Source organism: Dryas octopetala, chromosome 7 (genome assembly GCF_963921425.1).
Source record: "Dryas octopetala chromosome 7, drDryOcto1.1, whole genome shotgun sequence".
Taxonomy (NCBI): Eukaryota; Viridiplantae; Streptophyta; class Magnoliopsida; order Rosales; family Rosaceae; genus Dryas; species Dryas octopetala.
The window spans coordinates 10,174,282-10,187,352 of record NC_141372.1 but is presented as its reverse complement, the minus strand read 5'-3'; the positions used below and the strand labels follow the sequence as shown (position 1 = coordinate 10,187,352).

General features: G+C 35.8%; 1 pseudogene; it reads left to right on the top strand.

Annotated features, from left to right (window-relative positions):
* Positions 1-2,172: 2,172 nt before the first annotated feature.
* Positions 2,173-2,926, top strand: LOC147279530 (uncharacterized; annotated as a pseudogene).
* Positions 2,927-13,071: the final 10,145 nt, after the last annotated feature.

The following is a 13,071-nucleotide window of genomic DNA, read 5'->3' as shown; positions in this document are numbered from 1 at the left end:
TCAAAGGACCATATATATTTTCTATGATGAGTCCATATTGAATAATTTATTGCATACAAGTAACAACCCTTAATAATGCTATCACTAATTCAGTAGTCGCCTACTCCCATGTCCATCGCTCAATTTGATGGTGGTAAAATTAATTATTAATCCACTTCCTCATCTGCCTTAGTGTTAGTGCTCATTATGTAAATGCAAACAGCACTTTAATTTATAGGTGGTTGTATCACCATTGTTGGAATTGAAAATGGGCAGGGATTGTGACCATTTTTTGTCATTCTTTTTGGTAAATTTAGCAAGTTTGACACCAAAATTTCATAATTCTCCAACAAGATTGATTTATGTTGTGCTGATGATAAACTTGTGTAGAAACATTATGTTAAAATCTGTATTTACAGAGCTTTTATGTATAAGTATTTGGAGTTAGCTCAAGTATCGATAGCATCATATTCGATCAGGTGCGGACATATGAACGTGCCACCGAGCACTCGGCGAAGCAATGATTTTTTAAAACAGGCGAGCACGTACTACTTCTTTCGCTGAATTTTGAGGGTACATATATCCCGATGGGTTCACCCCATCTCCTCATAGGGCATAGATTAGGCTTGGTAGAGGCGTTATGTTAGGGTTTAGTTTTGGGAGCCTAAATTTCTAAAACTAAACTATAACATAAATATCGATAAACCAGTGTCGTGATTGCAAAATTTTACACTATCAAGCACTCAGCGTCAAGTGCGAACGTTCACACTTAAAATGAGATTGTTGATAGCATACCTAACTTAATCATCAAAGTCCACCATTTGAGTAAGATGAGTCTTAGCGGACCTTTCTATATATGAGATTGTAGTTCAAAAGATGTCGGTGCTATTAACAGTGAATCCTGATCTATAGAAACAAAACTGATCGATTTAAGTTTTGGTGGCGTGCGGGTGGGTTATGGACCTATGGTCTCTAATTATCAAATGGTTGGAAAGCTTGTAGACTTGTAGATCGTTGGACATGATGGATGACCAAATGAACACTGGAATTGACTACCCCAAACTAACTTATCGTGCCCATTACATCACTTGTCGAATTGTGGTACCACTAAGCTGGATTTCCAGGTCTTGTTGACTTTTTTATTAGTGGGATGATCTGGAAGGAGAAAAGCTAGTTGAACCATACTCAATCGGTGAAGTTACAGGTCGCCGGTATTGAATGCAACATATTTAGATTGTGTTCGGATTCTTAAGTATGTTTTTCGATCATTATATTGAGTTAGATAATCCAATTTTTTTTTTTATGGTATTAACCTATTAGAGTAGATAATTTACGTGTATGATATATGCTCTCATATTATCTAACATATCAGATTTGCGTGATTGACTTAAATGACGTGTTGAGTAAAAATCTCATATAAGAAAATTAAGGCCTTACATAGCATTTATATGACCAAATTGTTGTGAGTTGGATATTTCAATTTAGGAAAATTATATCAAAAGGACTATAATTATACCCCTATTTTCAATTAAGGATCATATTTTCACTTTAATTTAATTAAGGACTATAATTAAATGTTATTCTCAATTAAGAATTTTTCGTCAACTTTATTATAACTTTCGTTAAAAATTGATTATGTGCCAAGTACATGACTAATTTTAAGAGTAAATGTGTCTATTTCTCTAAAAAATAATTAAAAAAATACAACTAAATAATCACAAAAAAAATAAATAAAACTAAACTAATTAAACAAATAAAACTAAAATAATTACAAAAAATAAAACTAATTAATTAATAAACTAAACTAATTAATTTTAAAATGAAAAATAATAAAATAAATAAACTAAACTAATTAAACAAATAAACTAACGAACTAATTAAGATAAACTAATAAATTAAACTAATTAAACTAACTAAACTAATAATTAATTTTAAATGAAAAATAATTAAATAAATAATAAAACCAATACCAAATTACACATAGTTACCTTAGGTTTACACCATTTTCAAGTTGGTACCCCAATAAAAAAAAGTTATAAAGATGTACATCAACTACTATTTTTTGACACTCACATATCTTCATCAAGTTTTCTGTCTACAAGACCGTTATGTACCGATGTGGCACACTGACATGACTTTAAAAAATAGTCACGTAGACTAAAAAAATAATTAAAATGAAATAAACTTTAAAAAATGAACTTTCTCACCGCCGATAAGCGCATAAACAACCACCACGACTAGTACGCGATCCTCCAAGTCAATCTTTAATTCGACGACCAGGATCTCATCAAGAAGTCGTATCGACGGCTCGCTCTGCTCCCCCACACACACAAGAACAAGTACGCCTTCGCCAAGCACGGGTTCAAGCTCGTCGCCGACGCCTGGGCTGTGTTCTCCGACCCGGCCAAAAAGCTTATCTACGACAACGATTGGAGTCTCTTCAACCTAGTCGACCTCAACACATCAAATTCGAACAAGCTACCGATGCAGCGGAGTAGGGGCGGTCAAAACGACGTCAATGCGAAAGAGGATGAGGCTCACGAGATTGTCGAGCTTCTGGACTTTACGAGTATCCTTAGGTTTACGAGAATTACTGCTTAAGGTGTTAGAAACTCAGAATTGTAAGTGAAGATTTGAAGCAGTCTCGGTTTCGAATTTGCCGCCGTTGGTGCAAGACTAGGATGCCTACTACTATTGCTAGGCATTTTTTCCGATGGGTTTTGTGGGCGGGAGCTCCACTGGTGGAGGAAGGAAGGTTAAGGCTTGGTTGGGGGAGCTTGAGGCCTGGGCATCGGGCGGGTGGGTCGGCTTGGAGCCCAACCCATCTCCAACTATACGGGTCGGTGGGAGTTGGCTCGGCTCTTTGTCGGGGATGGGTCGGAAGCAATTGGAAACGGCTTGGCCGAGAAGAAGAAGGAGAAAACTGAGGAGAGGAGAGAAGAGATGAGAGAAGAGGGAAGAAAAGATCCAAATTAGGTACTTCAAGACTGCGTAAAGCACCAGCTAACCACACATGCTTCTATGTTTTGAAGTATACGTGCCTCATCAAATGAACTTCCTGTCAAACATGCTGCATACTACACCAATGAAACGTCATTAGATAGATCCTAGTCCTAAACAAGTTTCCCAAGTTCAAACCTCCTGCAACTCTCTCTCTCTCTCATCTGCAGCTTTATCTCTCTCGCATGTCACTCTCTCTCGCGGCTCGGCTCGGCTCGACTTCGGCGGGCGGTAGAGGACGAAACCCGCCACCCGAGCCGCCTCTATTGGGGTGGGTCGGCTTGAGGCTAAATGGCCGGCGATGCGGTCGAAGCCGCGGGTCAGACGAGTTGATGCCCACCCCTAGGGAGGTTTACCATATTATCTTTCTCTGCCAATGAATGGGTTTGCTGGGTTCTAATTTTTTTTCAATTATTTTATTTTTAATTATTTTTTGTCTACGTGGCTATTTTTTAAAGTTATGTCAGTGTGCCACATAGACAGATAAAGACCTTATTGAAGAAAAACTTGACGAAGGTATGTGAGTGTCAAAAAATGATAGTTGAGGTACGTATTTGCAACTTTTTTTTATTGGAGTACTAACTTGATTGAAAAATGGTGTAAACCTGAAGTACCTACGTGTAATTTGCTCTAAAATTAAATAATTACAAAGACAATAAACTAATTAGTTAGTTTGAGGAAGGAGGTATTGCTGAGCTTCTTGGAGTGGTTTCTGGAGATCTCTCCACTGAGGACCTGCAGGTCGAGAGTGATGGAGACGAAGTCGTCGAGCCTGTCAAAGGCGCAACTCATGAAGTCAAAGCCCAGGCCGAGGTTTGCCACAATGGCGGGCTCGAAGGTCTTGACAGAGGAGTAAACGAGTCGGGTTCGGTGCTGGTCAATAAGGGTATGGAGAAGGTTGGCGAAGCTGCCAACACCCCTTGGGTCTGGCGGAGGTCGCGCCCAGTAGACAAAGAGAGAAAGAGACAGAGAGAGAGATATAGAGAGAGAGAGAGAGAGCGATAAAAAAAATAGTGATGGGGCAGAGAGGAAGGATGTGACGGCGGGGGAAGGGAAGGCAAGGACCGGCCGACTGGTGGCTAAAGAGGGGAGGGAGGTGGGGTGGGTTTCGATATGAAATGAAAAACACAATTAATTGGGCTTTTTTTATTTAATTTTATTTAATTTTTTTAATTAAAAAATTCTAATATACAATTTTGTCCTTAAAAGTTGGTCACGTGCAAGTCACATGATGAACTTTTAACATACTTAACGAAATGTCATTGATTGAATAAATAGTTAAGACTAATCCTTAATTGAATTAAAGTGAAAACAAGATCTTCAACTGAAAATAAGGGTATAATTATAGTCATTTTGCTATAATTTTCCCTTTCAATTTCCTTCGATGCAAACATTAAGGTATATTTATGAATATAATATGATAAATTATGTTTTGTACATGGAAATTCAAGTGTAAACACTATGCCTCTAACATGTAATCCGATTATCAGAAAGATGTATTTTTAAAGTGTTTATTTAAAGATGATTTATGTAAAAAATTAGTCTAACTCATAAATTGTTTAACTATTTGATTACTATCACCATCATTTCGATTATTGAATAAATGATTTATCAGAGTGACCTACAATATGACGGATTTGATATTAACTATACTGTGGGTTGGATAATCATATGTTTCAACTAGGACTGGGCATCAACTCGTTCGAACTCGGCGAAACCGCCTCCACCGACCTGCCAAGCTTTACCTGACCCAACCCGATCACTAACGGGCTGGTTTCGGCCCATCCCTTCCCCCGACCATCTCAGCCGACCCGCTCGCCAGCCACCATCTTCTTAGGCTCTCTCCCTGGCCCACTACCTCCATTTCTGACACCAACTCTTCACCGAACTCACCGCATCCTCGAGCTGGCCCAGGAAGTCACTCACTGCGGCATCCTCAGACTTTTCTCTCTTCTCTCTTCTCATGACTCTTCTCTTTTCTCCTTCTCGGCCAACTCGATTTTCGACCGTTCCGACCCGTCCCTGACAAAGACTCGAGCCGACAAGTCAACCAAGAACTAGTCGGATATGGTTTAGGCACCACCGGCCCCAACCCAACCCGCCTGACACCCACCCCTAGTTTCAACTTGTTATTAGAGAGTAAGTTTGTTTATTAAATATAAACTTTGGAGCTATAATAAAGAATAACATTTAGTACCCCATTGTATCTTCTTTTCCTTTTTTTTTTTTTTTCACATATAAGTATTTTTACTCATTTAAAGCGCTTTTGGCCCTCCAAGAAGCAGTGCCAAACATGCCGTATTTTTCTACTTCATAATGCAAATGACCAATTAGTATGGATCGAGTTGTCTTTGAACACAACACACATTGTAACATAAATGGATACAAATGATGGTTATTAGAAAATGTCCATATACATACTAGGTCAATACAAATGATGCAGGTGACATAATTTTGTCCTATAGTTTTTCATACGAAGATCTTAAAACAGGCTAACAGCATATGATACCCTGCTAATGCTAATCAAGGATAAAAATAGAGGGTTGCTATTTGCACACCCTTTTTTTTCTTTTTGCACACCCTTCTTTTGAAAAAAATAAAAAACTAAAGGAAAAGGTCCAACACACCCCTCCCTTTTTCCCTCACCCAACTCAGACCAACACACACCTCCCCCTCCCTCACCCCCGACCACTCCTCCTCTTCCCCTAACCCACCCAACCCCTCCCCTCCTCATCCGACCACTCCCCCCCTCCATTGGTGGCAGAAAATGACCGGAATCAGCAAAGAAAGCCGGCGGCAGCCGAAGCTTCTCAACTTCGATCCGGATTGTACAGCGGCGGGATGAAGGATTGGACCCCACAGAGAGGTCGGCGCCGCCAAGACGAAGAGATCCCGACCGGTCTTGCGTCGGGAAGTGGCCGGATGGCGAAGATCTGGCCGGGTCGGGTCGCGATCCGACTGGGTTGTGCGGGTCTGAAATTTTTTTGGAGTCTGATTGGATGTGTTAAGAAATGAGGGGTGTGTTAGTCTTTTCTCATTGGTTTTTTTTTTTTTTTTATTAAGAAAGGTGTGCAAAAAAAAAAAGGTGTGCAAATAGCAGCCCTCTAAAAATATCAGAAATTCCTTAAATATCGGTACTCAAATTTACGAATATATCGACAGATATATCAATTTTAGTAGATATCAGTGTAAAGAAAGTTAAGTTAGATTTTATTCTTTTGTTGGTTGTTGATTAATTAGGATTAGTGAATGAGTTTTGATCTAATTAGAGCTAGATTTGGTTTGATTTCATCTTATTCATTTTTTTCTTCCTAAATTTTGAAATTTTTTATACAATTTTGCCAACATATATCGATATTACCGAGATTTTGTTTACATATATTAATATTTTGTCGATATATACCGATATTTTATCGAAATATACCGATAATACAAAAATATTGGTTACAATCTATTTAAATATTAGTTGATGAAATTACATATATTTAAGTGAATATATCAACAGTATCGTGGATATTTTCATCCATGATACTAATAACTCTATATTAATATTTTACACTAAAATTATTAAAATATGGCTAACTAGTCTATTTTTGGACTACATGGCCAAAAAAAAAGTCTATTTTTGGACTAAATTAATTAATTAATTTTGTGATGTGTTTATAAAATAATAATCGGTGCCTAGATTGGCGATCTTATCGTCTGCGATACTTGTCGTCGTTGTCGAGGGTCTTTCAATCACATGCGATTATTATTGTCGTCGTTTAATCAATTCAAATCGAACGGTCATGATCTCCTACAAGTGCTGGGACCCAATTTTTATGCAATTCTTCATTATGTTTACTGTGTCCGTACGCCTGTGTCGTGGAAAGATCTTCTGCCACGTGTGGTACGATTATTCCACTTTCTATTAATTTAAACCAAAGCTGTTTTATTGGTCAAATAAACCAAAGCATTACAAGACACAGAAACGACACGAAGTTGTACAAGATGTGATGCCTTACCTGGAAACCACGTCAAAAGGTTGGTCGTTTTGAAAAGAACCCCCCAACAAATTAAAGAATAAATAAAAAAAAGAAGCAACGCAAACACAGAGACAATACAAAGTGTTGTAATCACGTGTTATCTTTATTGAAAGGTTAGCAAATGGCATCTAAGTTTTTTAATTTCCAATAAATTATTATGTCGTTTCGATTTGATTCAATGAAAACTTTGTATTACGTCTTTTTAAGTGAATATTTTCAGATTTATTACTTTGTTGCAAGGATGTTTGGTTTTCTTTTGGTTGTAAAGCTTTAATGGATTAACCTTTATCACGGACTCATAAGAGTGTGTTTTTTTTAAATCTGACAAAAACACACACAACACAACACAGAAATTTATGAGTTTGGATTTGAAATTATCGGGCTGGATTAATATCAGTGTCACTTGTTAATGACCCGTTAACATAACAGGTCGGATCGGATCAATTCGCGAATACTTATTAAGGAATATATATATATATTTTTTATGAGATTTATCATTTAATTTGTACATTTATTAGATATTTCTTATGTGAAATATTTAAAATATACATTTATATAATAAAATATATTTATTTATATGATAAAATGTATTTATTTATGTAATAAAGTATATTTAATTCAAGTTGTTTTTTTTTTAAATGTATATTTTTTTCTTAACGAGTCGGGTCGTGTATACCCGTTATTTTTCAGGTCGGGTTCAGATTGAAGTTTTTGCCACCCATTGATTAACGAGTCGGGTTCACCTGTTATCACTAACGAGTCGTGTCGGGTTTGACCCGAACCCACTTCACTCGATTCGTTTGCCAGGTCTAGTTTTTTTAGTTTGTCTCTCGAGTTAGGGCAAAAAAAAAAGTGAAATGGTTAATCTTGGTTCGATATTTCATGACCTTCTAATATGGGTATGATTAATTTAAGATAGAAATCATTGTACTTTCTTTTTTCTATTAATTTGCACCTCATATCTGATTTGAAAAATGATACACCAATTATCAAGTTTTGAGCTAATATGTTTGTTATTTATTTTACCTAAACCTCTTTTAATGTCTCCTTGGCGAGTTTATATGTTAGTAACTATAGATTATCAATCATAACAAAAGACTTTATTTCATGGAATATACCTTTAAGTTTTTCAATTAATTAACTTCCTGTGTACATTATCCCATCTTATAAAATTATTAAGATATAATATTTTACTCTGATTAACAATTATTGTGTTTTGTAATAATGAACAATGACGTTGAGGAACTGTTAATTTTGATAATACTCAACCTTTTCTTATTGAAATCAATATGTAGGCAGTGAAAGAGAATCAATCTAGACACATATATGCATGGTTTCTATAAGACGTGTACGTAATTATGTATTTGATTAAGCAAAATCACGTACTACCACAGTACCACTTAATCATATATTCTTCCTCAATCGATTGGTTAATTAACCACAAATCCAATTAAAGTCATGATCGTGATTCGTGAAGAAGAATCTTGCTATTAAAGTATTAAGCATTAATTGTCAAGAATATGACGCCTTGAGAGGTATATTTGATCATCATGCCATTTCTTTATCACCAATACACAGATACGTATATGCTATATATATATATATATATAGCATAGATCTTTCTTTTTTTTTTTTTTGGGTTCAATTTCATCCCTCATCTGTATGAACTAGATTTTGTGTGCATTAGGCACAATGCGCGGTACATTACATATAGACCCATCATATAAAATTAAGTGATCATGATCACATGTCTTTTAGCCTCCTAAACTATATCAATCTTGTTCTCAACTTGATTCAATATTGTTCTCAACTTGATTATTTAGGTTGAACACAAAGTAAGTGCAAGTTTAATCAACCTTAAAAAAATATCCCACCTAATATATTAATAATAAATAATTAATCACTTATTTGGTGTGGGATAATTAATGCATTACTTCCACAATTTCCAACTGAAAAAATGTTAAGATATGATTATAATTTATATTAATTAAGTCATGAGTTCAACTTAATTCATTAATGTGAAAAAGAAGAAAAAAAGAAAAGGTAATCCATCCAATAACAAAGCAAGCAAGATGGTATAGCACTAGATATTTTCAATTTGATGATGAGTCAAAATCTGTGTTTTATCAATTAATGTTCTGCTAAAAAGGGAAATTACGACACCTGGCCAACGCCCCACCAATAATTATGAAGGTACAATTTTGGCTTGTAATCCCAAATTTGGCATTGCATGGTTGGATATATGCATGACTTAAATCAATACGTACTGCGTAGTAATTCTTCCCATTCGTCTTGAATTCTTAATCTTGCATACAAACAAATAACTATGAAAATGATATATCATATATGATATAGCAGATCAATATGACAACAATATAACATGCACGTACATTTATGTAAAACTGTGTAAAAATCACTGTTACTGCAGGTAAATTTAAGGACCCAAAATTACACTTCTATTGCATAATTTTGTTACCATGCAGATGCATGCTTTTTGTCACTATTGGATTGACGAGTTCTTTCTTTTTGATCTGCACAATATATATAGTTTTTAAAGGCGTCGGATCGATCAATCTGGATGCATGTACCTTAGCCTTTTTCTCTATATTTCAAAGTAGGAAATGACCAAATTAATAGTAGCAAATAGCAAGCAAAGGCATGGGAGGAGAGTGAGATGTCTCTACCTTTCCTTCAATTTCTCTTCACTTTCCAGCTCCTTAGTTTTTGTCTACACATGGAAAATGTCACATGCTAGGGGCCCTCTGAGGTCAGAGTGAGCAACAAAGAGAGGAAGGGGTGTCACGAGAAGTACTGGAAGGCTTTGTTGAGGCAAAGAAATTCTCTAAGCTTAAAAATGCAGACCTGCTTTTCCAAATATTGCTTTTGTCTTCTTTGCTAGTTTTATCATTATATTCATCCACTTGCTATTTATCACACATTTGTTTGGGGTCACCTGATAATATTCTGATATAGTCCTTCTCAGTTTTCATGTGAGAATTATTTACACAATTTTTTTTATATAAAAAAGGGCAGAAAGTAATATCCAAAAACTGTATGTTCTAATGTTCTATTCTATAATAGAGGCAATCGCAAAAGGTTCTTTTATCAAGCACTGTAGCTAATTAAGCATGTTTTGATACAGATAAAAGATAGTTTGGATTTAGATCCTTTTCTTGTTTTTTCTTGATTTGTAATCTTAGTTATGGAATAGGAAGGAAAAGATCAATTAAATGAATTTATAGCATTTTTTGGGTATGAGTAGCTAGAGTTCTATAAGTAGTTAAGTACTAATTATATTTATATTACACAATTAAGATCGAAACAAGTGAAAAAAAAAAAAATTATAATCTAAATAGTTTAACATATTATATTATTAGATTATTAATCATAACTACACATCCAAATATGATTTTGTTACATATATGTTCATTGTTTAGTAATAATATAATTAACTATGAATAATAATTCGCCTACATATATGTACATAAAGTGAAAAGACCATAATCAAAATCTAATTTAATGCAAGGCCTTAATGAAAATTAGGTTTTATGATTTTATCTAAGGATGAATATAACTATAGTGCCTAATTTTAAACACCCTACTCACCAAAAAAATTTGTCTAAACCCCCACCCATCTAGAAACTCTTTCAAAACCCCCTAAAACTTATAATCCTAAATTACCCTTCTGACGCATACTGACGCGCGCTGACGCATGCTGACGCGCGCTGACACATGCTGACGTCACTGTAACTGTATTTTGGTGAAACTGTTTTTTTTTTTTTTTTTTTTTTTTGGAATTGAAGTTTTTGCTAAAACTCAATATTTCACTAAAACTAAAATTAAACACTGAAATTGAATTTCATTACACTAAAACTGAATTTCAAAAATTCAGTTACACTGAAACTGAATTTCAAAAATTCAGTTACACTGAAATTGAGTTTCAAGAATTCAATTACACTGAAACTGAATTTCAGAAATTTAGTTACAATAAATTGAAGAATTCAGTTATGAATTCACTTACTGAAACTGAATTAAGTGATAAAACAATTACACCTCGACTAAAATGCAATTACACCTTAATTAAAAAACAATTACACCTTTACTAAAACAATTACACTTCACTAAAACAGTTACACCTTTACTGAATTCCGTTTCACTAAAAAGAACACAGCAACCTTATCAAAAAAAAAAAACCAACAATATAACAAGTCATTGAGATGAGAGGAGTAGCCAACAATACAACGTCGTCCGATCACCTCACGCGCGACGAGTACACGACAGTCGCCACTGCCTCGATCTGTTTCTACCTGCAAATTTGATTCATCATATTTCAGAACCATAATTTCATTCAAAATTCAATTAAAACTCATATTTCACGAATTGAAACTGTTTCACGAACTGAAACTGTTTCATGAACTGACTGTTTCACGAACTGAAACTGTTTCACGAACTGAAACTGTTTCACGAACTGAAACTGTTTCACGAACTGAAACTGTTTAATCAATAAATTAAGTAAATTTGTATATACTTATAAATCAATTAAAAAACCCACATTTCTATCCGATTAACATAATTAAGCTAGAACTGAATTTGGGGTGAAACTCTCTAACAAATTGGACTGCATGTTCCTTCAGCTTGAATAACCCATCCATGCGTAACCTAATATCGCTCACCATCCGAGATGAAGCAGTGTCACTAAGACTGGTTGCCTTCAGGCTATCAAGCCCAATTATATAAGAAACTACATGGCTGCTAACATCTGGAATTACTTCTTCCATTCATGATCTAACCTAATATAATACAGAAACAGGAACTAGCTAAGCTGGTTGGAAGTTTCCAAGTAAAGAAGAATCAACATGAAGGCTGTCATCCAAAAAAGTCAAAACCATCTAAATTTTCACATATTCAAACAGTGACACAGTACAAAGGCTTTAAGTTTTTCTACCAGAAACTCAGCAGCCTTGGCACGTTGTACACATTCATACCCCCCATAGGATATTTCTCCCCACCCTTTCCAACCATAGTCCTGAAAACTAGACAAATAGAGCGTTAGCTAAACAAGAAACCAGCCAAGAAAAGTATTAAAGTGCTCAAATACAGAGAAATTTACCTGCACATTGGAAGCTATTAAAAAGATTAGAAGGGAGCGGCAATTTCACATGGCAAGACATGCTAAGTTTGTAGCAGATCTACAAAAGGAATTAGCAAACATAACTACAACATCACACAGTCAATGAACAACAATCAATTTAATCACATACAAAGATTTACAAGCTAGATCTAGAAATTATTAAGAACATAAATACAGATCTAAAAGCGATGAGGAGCTTAGATCTTACTGAAGATTTTAGCAGCATCAGGAAAAGGGGAAGGAAGCGAGTCATCGTCTTCGTTTTCGCCGGCATCGGCCGTCGGATGATCAAGGATCGATGGAAACAGAGGGATCGGTGAGAGAGAGGGAGAGAGAGAGCCCTGATCGTGGCCGGAACTGGCGAATCTCCGGCGGGGAGCTCGGGTCTGCCTAGACCCGATCCGGCGTGGATGCTAGCTTTCATGGCGAGTGGAATACAGAGGGAGGAAGAGGGAGGAGAGACGAGAAGATCGGGACCGGTATCGCCGGCAACCGTCGCCGGACGACGGAGCACGCACCGGCTACAGCCACGCGGAGAGAGAGAGAGAGAGAGAGAGAGAGAGAGAGAGAGAGAGAGAGAGAGAGAACGTACAGAACTTGAAGAGGGAGTGAGTCTGAGTGAGTCTGAAAAAACTGAAACATATGGGTAAAACTGGAACATTAAAAAAATATGGGTCAAACTATTAGTTGACTAGGGGGTTTTGGGAGAGATTAAATGTCCAATAGGGGGTTAGAAAATAGTTTTATTAAGGGTGGAGGTTTATAAATAACCAAGTTCAAATTTGGGGGTTTTAAATAGTTTACATATATAACTATTCGTTTCTTTTTCTTTTTTTTGGCCACTATAACTATTCGTTTCTCTAATTAAAATGAATATATCTCATTTTCTCTCATTAGCATGCCATTAATTGGTAGCAACACAGACACCGTGTATTT